General features: G+C 39.1%; 1 protein-coding gene across 3 annotated transcripts in view; it reads right to left on the bottom strand.

Moving 5' to 3' along the window:
• Window positions 1–17,390, bottom strand: part of NINJ2 (ninjurin 2) — a 190,041-nt gene that overhangs the window by 166,781 nt on the left and 5,870 nt on the right. For all 3 annotated transcript variants that reach the window (XM_049882150.1, XM_049882149.1, XM_049882151.1), the window contains exons 2-3: window positions 1,201–1,432; window positions 132–185 (exon numbers count right to left, since the gene is read on the bottom strand). The gene's annotated coding sequence lies outside the window, so the exon portion shown is untranslated. The remainder of the gene's footprint in view (window positions 1–131; window positions 186–1,200; window positions 1,433–17,390) is intronic.

Raw genomic sequence — 17,390 nt, 5'->3', positions numbered from 1 at the left:
ATTCAGAAATTGTCTTTTTGAATCGAATTGCATTACATTGGTTTGAGGATCATAACTGAAGAATCCAATGGCCCTTTTTGCAGAAAGAGGGGGGAATTTTCCTTGTAGGATAGAACCACAAACATACCCACCTTGATTTAAGCCTTGAGGGGTCTAGGAGTCAGCTTCATAATGTTTTTCAAGACCTAGGAAGAAAAGGTGAGCAGATGAGAGTTTACTAGACCTTGGCAAAACAAAAAAATCCCAACAAAAAACAGCTCCATACAGCCGGTGGTACCACATTCTGTGGCTGACCCCCTGTATTCCCACAGCAGTTTCCTTATGTATATCACTTAGAATCTGCTTTATATTAAAGGGTATTTGGTTTCATTTCATTTTTTTTTCTAAAGTTGATATCTGACTTCTTCACCAGATTGTGAATTCTGGGAGAGGAGGATCTCAAGGCTTATTCCCTCTCGTCTTCCTCACAGTTAGGGAGTTAGCACCCAGAACAGCACATACACCAAACAATTAAAACGGACACTGGCCTTCAGCAATTTGTGTGGCCATTCTGGTGCACACAGCTGATTGTTTACTCTGCACAGAGTAGACAATAAAAGGCTGTTGAATCGAATTTCATTGGTTTGGTAGTTCTGGCTTTCTTTCAGAAGTCAGGTTACCTTTTTTTGCCAAAAATATGACCGTAACCATTTTCTCTTTCTTGATTTAATCCTACAGGAGCCTGTCAGTAATCCTGAAGAACTTTTTAAGAAATGGGACACTTCATACCTGAAACCACTAGCCACATATGTAGGATTGTCAGGTAGGATACGGGACACCCAGTTAAATTTGAATTTCAGATAAACAATGAATAATTTTGTAGAATAAGTGTGTCCCATGCAAAATTTGGGATATACTTCTACAAAATTATTCATTGCTTAACTGAAATTCAAATTTAAGTGGGCAGGCTGTATTTTTTTTGTTAAATGTGGCAATCCTACGCATGCGGCTATTAAAATTTAAATTAATTACAACTTAAAACTTTTTAAAAATTTAGTTCTGCAGTCTCACTAGTTACATTTCAGGTACTTAACAGTCACATGTGCCTAATGGTTACCATCTTGAACGGTGGAGACATAGAACATTTCCATCATAATAGAAAGTCTATTGGACAGCATTTTTGCAAAACAAAAGATAGAAGGAAAGTTTTGTGTATTTTACCAGTTTTGCAGAATTACGTTTGGGGTCAGGAAGTTGCCAGCAACTCTAGGAGGTCCCTTCTAACACAGCCAAAAGCCACAGACTTCATGTTCCAGCTGCTACTATTGAATATGCAGGACATTTGATGAGATGGTAGCGGGCACCTCTGTCCCAGATAAATTAATTGATGTGGGAGAAACAGTTCTTGCAGATCTGCATTTGTGGACACAGTTGCTCTGCTTTTCCTGTGAGACTACAAGGATAAAAGTTAGCTATTGGATCAGAGAAACTAAATTTTAGAAGGTCCTAAGTGAAAAATGGATGAGTTGTTATTTGACTTTACTAAAAAAGTATTCATAGATTTTCTTAAATTAATAATCGGAAGCCATCATCAACTAGAATATCTGCTTATAACCCACGTTAGTGATGAACCTGGTAAACACAGCAGAAGTACTGCCTCTCTTAATTAGCCTTTTGGGAGAAATCGTGTTTTGAATTGCTGCCTGAAGCCCTGGGAGTCTTGTAAGAAGCAGGAGTAGGCTAAGCTCTAGAAGAGATGCCTGTCAAAAGCTGATTTTTACATATGACTTGGCAAATCATAAGCAGAAAATGGCTAGCAGACCAAATGTGACCGGTTTAAAAGTGAATAAAGTCTATATCAATATCAAAGGCAGAAATCATAAAGGAAATGACTGATGGATCTGACACAAATATGTTAAAGAGTTGTGCATCAAAAACTTACAAGAAAACAATTAAAGGCAGATGACTTAAATAAAAAATATTGCTACATATATGACAGAGCTGCCTCCTCAAAGTAGAGTCGACCTTAACGACGTGGATGGAGTAAAGCTTTCAGGACCTTCATTTGCTCATGTGGCACGACTCAAAATGAGAAGAAACAGCTGCAAACATCCATTAATAATCGGAACCTGGGATGTCCGAAGCATGAATTTTTGAAAATCAGAAATCGTCAAAAATGAAATGGAACGCATAAATATAGATATCCTAGGCATTAGTGAACTGAAATGGGCTGGTATTGGCCATTTTGAATTGGACAATCATATAGTCTACTATGCTGGGAATGACAACTTGAAGAGGAATTGTGTTGCATTCATCGTCAAAAAAAAATTTCAAGATCTATCCTGAAGTACAATGCTGTCAGTGATAGGATAATATCCATATGAATATTAGACATTAAAACGACTATTATTCAAATATACCTAACAACCGCTAGGGCCAAAGATGAAGAAATAGAAGATTTTTATCAGCTGCCACAGTCTGAAATTGATCGAACATGCAATCAAGATGCATTGATAATTACTGGTGATTTTAATGTGGAAGTTGGAAACAAAGAAGAAGGATCGGTAATTGGAAAATATGGCCTTGGTGATAGAAACAATGGTGGAGATCCAATGATAGAATTTTGCAAGACCAACGACTTCTTCACTGCAAATACTTTCTTTCACCAACATAAATGGTGACTATACACATGGACCTTGCCAGATGGAACACGCAGAAATCAAATTGACTACATCTGTGGAAAGGGACAATGGAAAGGCTCAATATCATCAGTCAGAACAAGGCCGGGGGCCGACAGTGGAACAGATCATCAATTGCTCATATGCAAGTTCAAGCTGAAACTGAAGAAAATCAGAGCAGGTCCACGAGAGCCAAAATATGACCTTGAGTATATCCCGCCTGAATTTAGAAACCATCTGAAGGATAGATTTGACGCATTGGACACTGGTGACCGAAGACCAGACGAGTTGTGGAATGACAACAAGGACATCATCCATGAAGAAAGCAAGAGGTCACTGACAAGACAGGAAAGAAAGAAAAGACCAAGATGGATGTCAGAGGAGACTCTGAAACTTGCTCTCAAACGTCGAGCAGTTAAGCAAAAGGAAGAATTGATGAAGTAAAAGAACTGAACAGAAGATTTCAAAGGGCGGCTTGAGAAGACAAAGTAAAGTGTTATAATGACATGGAAAACCAAAAGGGAAGAACATGCTCAGCGTTTCTCAAGCTGAAAAAACTGAAGAAAAAATTTAAGCCTCGAGTTGCAATAATGCAGGATTCTATGGAGAAAATATTAAACGATGCAGGAAGCATCAAAAGAAGATGGAAGGAATACACGGAGTCATTATGCCAAAAAGAATTAGTCGATGTTCAACCATTTCGAGAGGTAGCATATGATCAGGAACCGATGGTACTGAAGGAAGAAGTTGAAGCTGCTCTGAAGGCATTGGCGAAAAACAAGGCTCCAGGAATTGATGGAATACCAACTGAGATGTTTCAACAAATGGATGCAGTGTTGGAGGTGCTCACTCGTCTATGCCAAGAAATATGGAAGACAGCTTCCTGGCTAACTGACTGGAACAGATCCATATCTATGCCTATTCCCAAGAAAGGTGATCCAACCGAATGTGGAAATTATAGAACGATACCATTAATACCACACACAAGCAAAATTTTGCTGAAGATCATTCAAAAATGGCTACAGCAGTATATCGACAGGGAACTGCCAGAAATTCAGGTCGGTTTCAGAAGAGGACACGGAACCAGGGATATCATTGCTGATGTCAGATGGATCTTGGCTGAAAACAGAGAATACCAGAAGGATATTTACCTGTGTTTTATTGATTACACAAAGGCATTTGACTGTGTGGATCACAACAAATTATGGATAACGTTGCGAAGAATGGGAATTCCAGAACACTTAATTGTGCTCATGAGGAACCTTTACATAGATCAAGAGGCAGTTGTTCGGACAGAACAAGGGGATACTGATTGGTTTAAAGTCAGGAAACGTGTGCACCAAGGTTGTATTCTTTCACCATATCTATTCAATCTATATGCTGAGCAAATAATCCGAGAAGATGGACTACATGAAGAAGAACAGGGCATCAGGATTGGAAGAAGACTCATTAACAACCTACGTTATGCAGATGACACAACCTTCCTTGCTGAAAGTGAAGAGGACTTGAAGCACTTACTAATGAAGATCAAAGAGCACAGCCTTCAGTATGGATTGCACCTCAACATAAAGAAAACAAAAATCCTCACAACTGGACCAATGAGTAACATCGTGTTAAACGGAGAAAAGACTAAAGTTGTCAAGGATTTCATTTTACTTGGATCCACAATCAGCAGCCACAGAAGCAGCAGTCAAGAAATCAAAAGACGCATTGCACTGGGTAAATCTGCTGCAAAGGACCTCTTTAAAGTGTTGAAGAGCAAAGATGTCACCCTGAAGACTAAGGTGAGCCCGACCCAAGCTATGGTATTTTCAATCCCATCATATGCATGTGAAAGCTGGACAATGAATAAGGAAGACCGAAGAAGAGTTGATACCTTTGAATTGTGGCGTTGGCAAAGAATATTGGATATACCATGGACTGCCAGAAGAACGAACAAATCTGTCATAGAAGAAGTACAACCAGAATGCTCCTTAAAAGCAAGGATGGTGAGACTGCGTCTTACATTGGACATGTTGTCAGGAGGGATCAGTCTCTGGAAAAGGACATCATGCTTGGCAAAATACAGGGTCAGCGGAAAAGAGGAAGACCCTGAACAAGGTGGACTGACACAGTGGCTGCAACAATGGGCTCAAGCATTAACAACGACTGTGAGGATGGCGCAGGACCGGACAGTGTTTCATTCTGTTGTGCATAGGGTCGCTAAGAGTGGGAACCGACTCGATGGCACCTAACAATAACAAGAACAACAACATGTGACAAAATTAACATCATTAGAATGCAAGAATTTCTTAAACATCAATGTTTAGTGTCTAGAACAGTGTGTGGTACATAGTTGGCACTCAGCAAATAACCATTCATGAGTGAATGCCTATGAAAAAATGTCTGACTTCAGGACTAATCAAAGAACTGCAAATTAAAATAATAATGAAATATCATTTCCACCTGTCAGCTTGGCAACAAAGAAAAAATTAATAACCAGTGTTGGTGATGATATGGAGAAATGTGCCACATTACACATTGTTGGTGGGAGAGTAAAGTGGTATAAGCTTTCTGGGTGGGCAATTTGACAATATGTATAAAAGCTTTGTCTAAAATCTCTGACACTGCAATTTCATTTCTAGAAAGCAAAAAGAGATCTAAGAAAACACTTAAACAAATGTCCTCTGAACATGATATACAGACACCTAAGCCCAACTACAAGTTTGTTTCCACTTATGCTGGCAGGACGAAGAAAAAAGATATTTTGACCATAACATTAACCTTCTTCAAGGTATGTTAAGCTTAATGTAAATTTTATACAGGCAGAGCATCCCCATTGCTGTCCAGTTGAAATCCGACTCATAGCGACCCTGTACGACAGAGTAGAACTGCCCCATTGGAAACCCTATGGGGCAGTTCTGCTCTGTCCTACAGGGTCGCTATGAGTCAGAATCGACTTGACAGAAACAGGTTTGGTTTGGTTTAATCTTAACAGAAGCCGACTGCCACATCTTTCTCTCATGGAGCAGCTGGTGGGGTTTTTTTTTTAATAATTTTTATTGAGCTTTAAGTGAATGTTTACAAATCAAGTCAGTCTGTCACATATAAGCTTATATACACCTTACTCCTTCCTCCCACTTACTCTCCCCCTAATGAGTCAGCCCTTCCAGTCTCTCCTTTCGTGACAATTTTGCCAGTTTCTAACCCTCTCTACCCTCCTATTTCCCCTCCAGACAGGAGATGCCAACACAGTCTCAAGTGTCCATCTGATACAAGTAGCTCACTCTTCATCAGCATCTCTCTCCAACCCATTGTCCAGTCCCTTCCATGTCTGATGAGTTGTCTTCGGGAATGGTTCCTGTCCTGGGTCAACAGAAGGTTTGGGGACCATGACCACCAGGATTCTTCTAGTCTCAGTCAGACCATTAAGTCTGGTCTTTTTATGAGAATTTGGGGTCTGCATCCCACTGTTCTCCTGCTCCCTCAGGGGTTCTCTGTTGTGCTCCCTGTCAGGGCAGTCATCGGTTGTGGCTGGGCACCATCTAGTTCTTCTGATCTCAGGATGATGTAAGTCTCTGGTTCATGTGGCCCTTTCTGTCTCTTGGGCTCATAGTTATCGTGTGACCTTGGTGTTCTTCATTCTCCTTTGCTCCAGGTGGGTTGAGACCAATTGATGCATCTTAGATGGCCGCTTGTTAGCATTTAAGACCCCAGATGCCACATTTCAAAGTGGGATGCAGAATGTTTTCATAATAGAATTATTTTGCCAATTGACTTAGAAGTCCCCTTAAGCCATAGTCCCCAAATCCCCGTCCTTGCTCCACTGACCTTTGAAGCATTCATTTTATCCCGGAAACTTCTTTGCTTTTGGTCCAGTCCAGTTGAGCTGACCTTCCGTGTGTTGAGTATTGTCCTTCCCTTCACCTAAAGTAGTCCTTATCTACTAACTAATCAGTAAATAACCCTCTCCCACCCTCCCTCCCTCCCTGCCTCGTAACCACAAAAGTATGTGTTCTTCTCAGTTTATACTATTTCTGAAGATCTTATAATAATGGTCTTATACAACATTTGTCCTCTTGCCTCTGACTAATTTCGCTCAGCATAATGCCTTCCAGGTTCCTCCATGTTATGAAATGTTTCACAGATTCGTCACTGTTCTTTATCAATGCGTAGTACTCCATTGTGTGAATATACCACAATTTATTTAACCATTCATCCATTGATGGACACCTTGGTTGCTTCCAGCTTTTTGCTATTATAAACAGAGCTGCAAATAAACATGGGTGTGCATATATCTGTTTGTGTGAAGGCTCTTATTTCTCTAGGGTGTATTCCGAGGAGTGGGATACCTGGGTTTTATGGTATTTCTATTTCTAACTTTTGAAGAAAACGCCAGATAGAGTTACAAAGTGGTTGTACCATTTTACATTCAGCTGGTGGGTTTTAACCGATGACCTTTCAGTTAGCAGTTGAGCACTTAACCACTGGGCCACCAGGGCTCCTCAGAGGCATAGCCTAGTTTTTGTAATTCTGTTAGTGGCTATTTTGATGATCATAAATGTTTTGCACCCAGTAGGTTTTCAATAAATATTTGATATATTGTTATGAATCAACTGATAATGGGAGAAGAGGTGACATGGAGAAATAAAATCCAAAAATAATTTAAAATTCTAATTTTACTAAGTAATTTTTCTTTTTTTGTACTTTAGATGAAAGTTTACAGAACAAACTAGCTTCTCATTAATGAGTTAGTATACATATCGTTTTGTGACATTGGTTACGTACCCCACAACATGTCAACATTCTCTCTTCTCGACCTTAGGTTCCCTATTACCAGCTTTCCTGTCTCCTCCTGCCTTCTAGTCCTTGCCCCAGGCTGGTGTGACCCTTTAGTCTCATTTTGCTTTATGGGTCTGTCTAATCTGTGGCTGAAGGGTGAATCTCAGGAGTAACTTCGTTACTGAGCTAAAAGTGTGTCTGGGGGCCATACTGTCAGGGTTTCTCCAGTCTCTGTGAGGCCATTAAGTCTGGTCTTTTTTTATGAGTTAGAATTTTTCTCTACATTTTTCTCCAGTTCTGTCTGGGACCCTCTATTGTTATCCCTGTCAGAGCAGTCAGTGGTGGTAGCCAGGCACCATATAGTTGTGCTGGACTTAATCTGGTAGAGGCTACGGTAATTGTGGTCCATTAGTCCTTTGGGCTAATCTTTCCCTTGTGTCTTTAGTTTTCTTCATTCTCCCTTGCTCCTGAAGGAGTGAGACCAGTGGAGTATCTTAGATGGCTGCTCACAAGTGTACACACCAAAGGAGAATGTAGAACATTTTCTTTATAAACTATGTTATGCCAATTGAGCTAGATGTTTCCTGAGACCATGGTCCCCACAGCCCTCAGCCCAGTAATTTGGTCCCTCAGGGAGTTTGGAAGTGTCTATGGAGCTTACACAAACTTCAGCAAGAAATTTTCATCCCAGCAATCCTCCCTTTAATTTTTTTTCTTCAACTTCTTTATCCTTTAATCTCCCTTTATCAAATATATAAATAGCCTAAAAGACAGGCACACTGGAGAGAACAAAGGGTTAAATAATCCCCAAAGAGTATAATTTGAACCTGAATAATGAAAAGGCATTTGTATACAATATTGTGATCTTGTAATAAATGCTAGTTACCAGAAAAATTAACGTCCTACTGGGAAGAGTCCTGGAAGAAGTATAGCCAGAATGCTCCTTAGAAGCAAGGATGGTAAGACTTTGTCTCACGTACTTTGGACATGTTATCAGGAAGGACCAGTCTCTGGAGAAGGACATCATGCTTGGTAAAGCAGAGGGCCAGCAAAAAAGAAGACCCTCAGTGACACAGTGGCTGCAATGATGGGCTCAAACATAACAACAATTGTGAGGATAGCATAGGACTGAGCAGTGTTTCGTTCTGTTGTACATAGGGTCCCTATGAGTCGGAGCCGACTGGATGGCATCTAACAACAGCAACAAATACTTCACTTATTTGTGCCTCTGTAACTCATTTCACCTCTCAGGTACGTGATGTGACAACGAATGCAAAATTCTGTGACCTCCTCCACAAGGTGATTATTAAGGCAGCTCTCATACTTGTTGCCTACCACTAGCTACTTACAGTGCCTAGGTTTCTTGCAGCTGCAGATGAGGCTTTCTATTCTTAACCAACACTGACAGAATTTTTTTTTTTCTTTTCACGCCCAACAACTTTTTTCAAATGAGACCTAAATACATTGATCACATCATATTCTTTCCCAAGCTGTCTGTGCTAGTTAGGGTGTCAGTCTATCAAGTGATTCCTCTGTGTGGAACATTTAAAAAAAAAAAAAAAAATTTTTTTTTTTTTTTGGAACATATAGCTGATACAAACTCAAGACTGGATTGGGCAAAGTTAAGGCTTTAGGTCCCCGTCTTCTTATGAGGGTGCCAAGGACAGCAGCTGAGCAGAATTAGTGAGAAAAGAAAAGAAGAGTGACAGGCCAGCCTGCGTCTAATATTTGTGAGATCCAAGGCACGAATACTGTAAAGAAACTATAGACTTAATATTTAAATTTATAAATTAAGCTAACTGTTAAATAAAATAGCTTACATCACTCTACTTTAACAAATACATTTTCATAACGTTGGCCAGGTTTGGATTAGGATTCTTGGACTCCTTGCTGGAACATTATGAGATGTGCCAGTCTCCCGACCTTTCCACTTCTCTTCCCATCCCTGACTTAAAAAGTTTTGGGGGATGATAGAGCAGTAGCCACACAGGAACCAAAGGTAGAAGGGATAAAGAGCTTCCAAATCTCACTCTTGAACTTAGCTGAGCTTGTGAAGGCACCTTGCTTTCTAGCTTTGTTATCATGATGGGGATTCATGTCTTACTATTGGAAATGTTGCAGGAGTACTGAGGTCAACTGAAGAAAGGGCTGGCTCAGGTCACATGTTTTAGCCTATGCCCTGGACACCTTAAGGTTCAACCATACCTGCCAATCTAGGTCCCCTCCCAAGAATGGCAGCCCAGTAGCACCAGGTCCTTCCAGTTGGCTTGACAGAACCAAAAGCAAAGATGGAAGTAGAAAAGGAAATGCATGTCAGGAAGTTTTGGTGCGTCCCAAGACACTATTATTTTCCAGTCATTCCACAGGTGGTAACAGCCTATATTCCTTTACAATAACAGACAGGATTAGTCATTTGTCACCTGAACAGGAGGTGCATATTAGTAAGACTAGAATTTCCAGAGTTTGTGGTGAGGAGATGCTGTTATTGATGGATGTCAACTTGTTTTTAAAATACAGGGCTCAGAATACCATACTATAGATTACTGATTCTTAAGCCTTTCATTGGCCGGGGCGGGAGGGGAGGGGCGGGGGCGGAGCTCTTAGACACCTTTAGGAGTCCAATGAAAATTGTGGGTCCCTCCTTCTAGAAGAATGTACATACGAAAATCTTTATTTGCACAGCTCTTCAGGGAGTTTGTGAATTATCTAAAGCCCATCCATGACCCATTATTCAAAGGTATTTACAGAGTGTAATGAGTCTATCACTTTCTTAGCTGAATACTTGATAAAGACTAAAGTTTCTTTTATCCCAGGTTTGTTCGTTTGATTACTTAGCTCGTTAATTTTGGCAAATGATGGCTTTCTCGCTCTCTCTTATTAGTTGTCGCTGTTGATGAAATGCCCCCAAAGCTTACTTGTGCAGATGACTATTTAAATATAAGTTTAGAACTTTTACATTTATCTCTCTAAAATAATTTCATTTTAGCTCATTATTCAAGCCTGTTGAGATCTTTTAAAACCTTTTAACCAACGATCCCTCCAAGCCTTGTTTTATCTAAAAATTCAGCTGCTCTTTCTTTCAGTGTTTGTTGAAGTCATTGATTAAAATGTTGAATAGGCAGGTCAAGGACAGAGTTCTGTGGCATATGCCCGAGGACCTCCCTCCAATATAACAGTTATACTTTTTTTTCAATTTTTTTGTGTTTTAGGTGAAAGTTTACAGTACGAATTAGTTTTTTTATTAAAAAACCTATTTTGTGACATTAGTTGCAATCCCTGCAATGTGTCAGTACTCTCACCTTTCCCTTTCCGCCCTTGGTTCTTAGTGTCCATTCATCCAGTTTTCCTGCCCCTTCCTGCCTTCTCGTCTTTGCTTTTGGGTAGGTGTTTTTCATTTGATCTCGTATACTTGATTGAACTAAGACACTTGTTTCTCGTGTGTGGTTTTTTTTTTTTTTATAGTCCTGTTGAATCTTTGGCTGAAAGGTGGACTTCGGGAGTGGCTTCAGTTCTGAGTTAGTAGCATGTCTGGGGGCCATAGTATTGGGGCCTCCTTCAATCTCTGTCAGACCAGTAAGTCTGGTCTTTTTTTTTGTGAATCTGAATTTTGTTCTACAGTTTTCTCCCACTCTGCCAGAGGCCCTCTGTTGTGATCCCTGTCAGAGCAGTTGGTAAACAGTTATGTTCTTTTGTTATCTTTCAGCTCACATTCCTCCATCTTGTCCATAAAAATATCCTAAGGGATTTTGTAATAAGCCTTAAGGAAAAGTAAAATCCACTATGTCTTATGGTATCTTCTTGATTTACCAGGTTAGCACTCTTATCAGAAAAGGAAAAGAGGATTATTATAAAGATTTAGTTTTAGGGTTGATATGTTATTTTATTTTATTTTATATAACAATTATGTTCCTAAAAATATTTGTATAAATAATACATTAGTAATAACTAATATTTATATAGAGCTTACTAACAGAGATTTCCTAAATGATTTACATCCATTTACTCACTTAATCTGACAATCCTGATTTTGGTACTATTATTATCCCCATTTTATAGATAAGAGAAAAGGCTGAGGAAGGTTAAGAAACCTACCCAAGGTAAATAGCTATTAATGACAGAGTCAAGGTAGTTTGTCTAGAGAATTTGTGCTTATACGACCTGTATTTTAAAAATCCTAGGTGCAGCGTAAGGAAAACCATTTGATAATCCACCTATCTGCAAATTTAATTTCCTCTTTTAAGATTTCTGTCCTGTTTCCTCATTATGTGACTCAAAGAGAATGAGTAGAGCACGATTAGCATTTGGTATTTGCCTAGTAAAGTACACTTTAAGATGGGTAAGTTTCTTCCCAACCAGTAAATATGAGGAAAAACAAAACCCTAAGATTTACTAAGATCCGATGCCTTGAGTCTACATGGAGGTTATATGTGGACATACGACAACCTACTAGTCAAGTTTAGTCACTGACTAGGTAACTCTAGGGCCAAACTTTTCCCCTTTCTGTGTCTCAGTTGACCCATCTATTTTACCCCAGTCTCCTCCCTTCTTCAGTCGGACATATGGTGGGAGAATGAAAATAAGTGTAAGCCTGCTGAAGAGCTTTGTGTCTGTGTGAAACATACTAGGAAAATACAAGGTGCTATTAGAATGTATCTATCCTAAACAATAATCTATTAAAGACTATTTAACACACGTTAAGTTTTAAGAGTACAGTAAAATACAACTAACCAGCTTGAGTATACCATTGTATCACCTTTTAAAAACACAAACACGCAAGCCCAGCTAGAAAACTGCTTAATCCTAAATTAAATGCAGGAATTAGGACTGCTGGCCCCATTTAAATTAAGAGCCACATATAATAAATGGCCAGCTGCAAACTCAGGTACTATTGTTGACGAGGTATTTTAACTGTGGATCGGACTCCTGTCAGGATCGAGCAGGTCAGGCTTTATTTGACAAAATATTGACAGTCTTTAGTGTCCTTGTTTTCACCTGAAAAAAAAAAAAAAAAACTGGGAAAGTCTTTTCAAACCCCACTTAATATTATATAAATACTAAAAGTTTGTATGTAGTGTGTTAGAAGCTGACAAGGTATCATAATATCTAAATGGATTTGTTGACCTTTAAAATGGAGCTTGGCTCTCATGTCTGTTTGTCACAGTTTCCTACTTATTTCCTTCCCCACCTTTTCCCCATTGTCAACTCTTGTTATTCTCAGTGGTCATGGAAAAAAATACATATTAGTTGGAGGGATTTAATGTGACCAAAAACAACTCAAATGGGCAAGTCATCTCTCTTCTTTATCGGGCTATTTCTAACCGTGCTCATTACTACCTCCAACAGTGAGAATAACTAAATCAAACCCACTACTGTTGTGTTAATTCCAACTCATAGTGACTCTATAAGACAGAATAGAACTGTTCCATAGGGTCTCAAAGGCTGTGAATCTTTACAGAAGTAGACTGCCACATATCTCCCCCGTAACAGTAAGAATACGAGTCTTTAATGCAAAGTTGTATGATATAGTGAGAATCTCATTAAAAAGCTCATTTTAGTCTTCCCTCCACCCCTCAAGACAATGCTCTAGTAATAATATCCAGACCAATGATATATTTTCTACATGTAATTAAAATGCAACAGAATTATCAGATTGCATATACTTTGAAGTGGTCTTTTTGTGAAGCAAAGTATTATTGGTGTAGAGAGAAACCAATTTTTGGAAAGGATTAATGACCAGACGAGTTATAGAATGACATTAAGGACTTCATACGTGAAGAAAGCAAGAGGTCATTAAAAAGACAGGAAGAAAAGAAAAGACCAAAATGGATGTCAGAAGAAACTCCGAAGCTTGCTCTTGATTGTCAAGTAGCTAAAGTGAAAGGAAGAAATGATGGAGTAAAAGAGCTGGCGGAACAGAAGATTTCAAAGGGCCACTGGAGAAGACAAAGTAAAGCATTATAATTACATGTGCAAAGACCCGGAGTTAGAAAACCAAAAGGGAAGAACAAGCTCAGCATTTCTTTAGTTCAAAGAACTGAAGGAAAAATTCAAGCTTCGAGTTGCAATACTGAAGGATTCTATGGGGAAAATATTAAATGACAAAGGAAGCATCAAAAGAAGATGGAAGGAATACACAGAGTCATTATAGCAAAAAGAACTGGTCAACTTTCAGCAACTTCATGAGGTAGCATATGATCAGTAACTGATGGTACTGAAGGAAGAGGTCCAAGCTTCAAAGGTACTGGCGAAAAACAAGGCTCCAGGAATTGAAGGAATACCAACTGAGATGTTTCAACAAATGGATGCAGTGCTGGAAGTGCTCATTCATCTATGCCAAGAAATTTGGAAGACAGCTATCTGGCCAACGGACTGAAAGAGATCCATATTTATGCCTATTCCTAGAAAGATAATCCAACGAAATGCAGAAATTATCAAACAATATCATTAATATCACACATAAGCAAAACCTTGCTGAAGATCATTCAAAAGCAGCTGCAGCAGTATAGTGACAGGGAACTGCCACAAACTCAAGCTGGGTTCAGAAGAGGATGTGGAACAAGGGATATCATAGCTGATGTCAGATGGATGCAGGCTGAAAGCTGAGATTCACCAGAAAGATGTATTCACCAGAAAGATGTTTACCTGTGTTTCGTTGATTATGCGAAGGCATTCAACTGCGTGGATCATAACAAATTATGGATAACATGCTCTGGGAATTCCAGAACACTTAATTGTGCTCATGAGGAACCTGTACATAGATCAAGAGGCAGTCATTCGGACATGACAAGGGGATAGTACGTGGTTTAAAGTCAACAAGTGCGTGCATCAGGGAAGTATCTTTTCACCACACTTATTCAATCCGTATGTTGAGCAAATAATCTGAGAAGCTGGACTATATAAAGAAGAACATGGCATCAGAATTGAAGGAAAACTCACTAACAACCTGTGATATTCAGATGACACAACTTTGCCTGCTGAAAATAAAAAGGACCTGAAGCACTTACTGATGATGATCAAAGACCACAGCCTTCAGTATGGATTATACTTCAACATAAAGAAAACAAAAATCCTCACAACTGGATCAATAAGCAGCATCATGATAAATAGAGAAAAGATTGAAGTTGTCAAGGATTTCATTTTACTTGGATCTATAATCAATGCCCATGGAAGCAGCAGTCAAGAAATCAAAAGACGCATTGCATTGGGCAAATCTGTTAAAAAGCAAAGATGTCACCTTGAAGACTAAGGTGTGCCTTACCCAAGCCATGGTGTTTTCAGCCGCCTCATATGCATGTGAAAACTGGATGATAAATAGGGAAGAATGCAGAAGGACTGAGGCCTTTGAATTGCGGAGAATACTGAATATACCACAGGCTGCCAAAAGAAGTACAACCAGAATGCTCCTTAGAAGCAAGGATGTAGAGACTACGACTCACATACTTTGGACGTGTTATGGGGGGATCAGTTCCTGGAAAAGGATATCATTCTTGGTAAAGTAGAGGGTCAGCGAAAAAGAGGAAGGCCTACAATGAGATGGACTAACAGTGGCTGCAACAATGGGCTCGAGCATAACAATGATTGCAAGGATGGTGCAGGATCTGGCAGTGTTTCGTTCTGTTGTACGTAAGGTTGCTATGAGTTGGAATCAATTTAACAACGACAACAATGAATGCAAGGTTGAGTTAGGGGAAACTAGGTAATTGGGCGAGTCAAGCTGGGATGCAGGGGTAAGGAATATGATGCTCTAGATCTTATATCTATCCTTTAAATTAAAAATTGAAGAACGGTTCTTAAAGGAGGTCTGTTGATGTGCTGGGCCTGGGAGAGAGGAATGAAGTCTCTGTGATAGTGCTATCAGGTTTCATTTATACCCTGTACCTATTTCCTACTACACATAATAGCCACTTGTAGACCTGAGGATAGAGACAGATCTTCAGAATGCATCATATTTATAATGTTGAAATATTAGGAATAACTTGAAAGTCTGAAACTGGGGTAGTGTTTAAGTAAGTTCTGTCTTTTTTTCCATCCATATGATGGCTGTAATTTAAAACGGCACTGTAAATAAACACAGTGATACAGAAATATGATATATTAGGTTAAAAAATATGTAAAATATGCATAATAAAAGAAAAGAAAAACATAAACCCACACATAAAAGCACAGAAAAAATACTGGAAGGAAATATTGCAAAATGTTTAATGTGTTTATCTCTCTATAGTGGAAATATGAGTGTTTTTTGCTTATCCTTATTTTCTATAAAGAGCATGTATTACTGCTGGAATGAGACAGTGATAGAAGTCACTTTTTAAAAGACTGTAATAATTGATACTCATAATAAAATATTATGAAAAGTGAGATAACATGGATTTTACGGCCTTTGAAGAGATAAAATAATATAAATTTTTACTGTTACAATGAACAGAATTCATTAAGAAACTAGTTTGTTGTGTGTGTGAGTATGTATATGTGTGTGGATACACAAAGCTAAATTTAACTTTTTAAATAAATCATAGAGTTAACATGCACTGTGCTAATATCTAAGAGGGTCCTCTCCTAGGTATTGTGGAATATGAGGCATAGATCTTGTTCTCAGTAGGCTGAAATCTGATTGTGGAAATAAGACTAGAACATGTCAATAATAATTTCCCATGGTTAACTGAGGTGTTTTTCAATGAGCCATTAAATATGTTTCATTTATATAACTTGATGACTAAAAAACCCACTGCCGTCGAGTTGATTCCGACTCATAGCGACTGTATAGGACAGAGTAGAACTGCCCTGTAGAATTTCCAAGGAGCGCCTGGCGGATTCGAACTGCAGACCTCTTGGTTAATAGCTGTAGCACTTCACCACTGTGCCACCAGGGTTTCCAACTTGATGACTGGAAGATGCTTTTTTTTTTTTTTAATTGTGGTAAATTATACATGTAACAAGTCATTTGCCTTGTCAATAGTCTTCATGTGTATTATCAGTGACATTAGCTAAGTTTATCATGTTATTCAACCATGACCAATATCCGTTTCCAAATTTTTCTATCATCTTTAACAGAAGCTCAGTGTCCCCTAAAGCAATGAGTACCCCCTTTTTTCCCCTCCCTCCCAGCCACCCCGATAACTACTAGTAAACCTTGGTTGCTATACATTTGTCTATCCTAGATATCATCATTCACTCATATGAGTCGAAATTGACTTGACGGCACTGGGTTTTTTTGGATCCTAGATATCAGAACATGCCTCTTGAGAGGACCTGCACACTTAAGAACATCTTAGTAAATCTGTTTTGGACTGTTATGCGTCTTGAGGTGATAGCCATGTATCGCAGGAGCCTGAAGGGGTAAAACATTTTTTGTTTCCACTTAGAAAATTGAACTGGGATTAATTTGGCAATAATACAGGGACTAAGTCTTTACAGGGGCCTCTAAATTTCTCTTTGGGCCAGTGTTCAGGCTTTTGGGCCTCCTTCTAATGACTACAACAGAGAAGGTCTGAAAGACTTTATTTTTCTGACAGGCCTACCACTTGTGTTCTGACTCTGTTTGGTAGCTAATCCAACACTTCAACCTGTCTTGGCATGTTATAAGCAGAGACAAGTGATAAGATTCCCCGATCCTACTCTGTCATAACTTAATACCTCTGTCAAAGCTTGGCGATAAAAGGTGTAGAGATGCATAGATATGAGAGCTAAAATCAGCGTGGCAATTGAAAGTGTCTAATTTGAGAAGCTACTCCCAACATGTGCTAAGTTATGAGGCAACATTACCTTGTCTTCCTCTAGGAATCCCCACATTCCTACCTTTGATTCCTTGAACCACACGCATATTCCTGACCTGGCCCTCTACTATCATCATACTATTATTATTGCTTATCATCCTTATTGAAGATTTAAAGTTACATAGCATCCAAAATATGAAATTAGACATGGTTCCTCTCCTGTGGGAACCTAATTTAGACATGTACACAAATGTGGAGG

This window comes from Elephas maximus, chromosome 4 (genome assembly GCF_024166365.1).
Source record: "Elephas maximus indicus isolate mEleMax1 chromosome 4, mEleMax1 primary haplotype, whole genome shotgun sequence".
Taxonomy (NCBI): domain Eukaryota; kingdom Metazoa; phylum Chordata; class Mammalia; order Proboscidea; family Elephantidae; genus Elephas; species Elephas maximus.
This window is presented reverse-complemented; position numbering and strand designations above follow the sequence as displayed.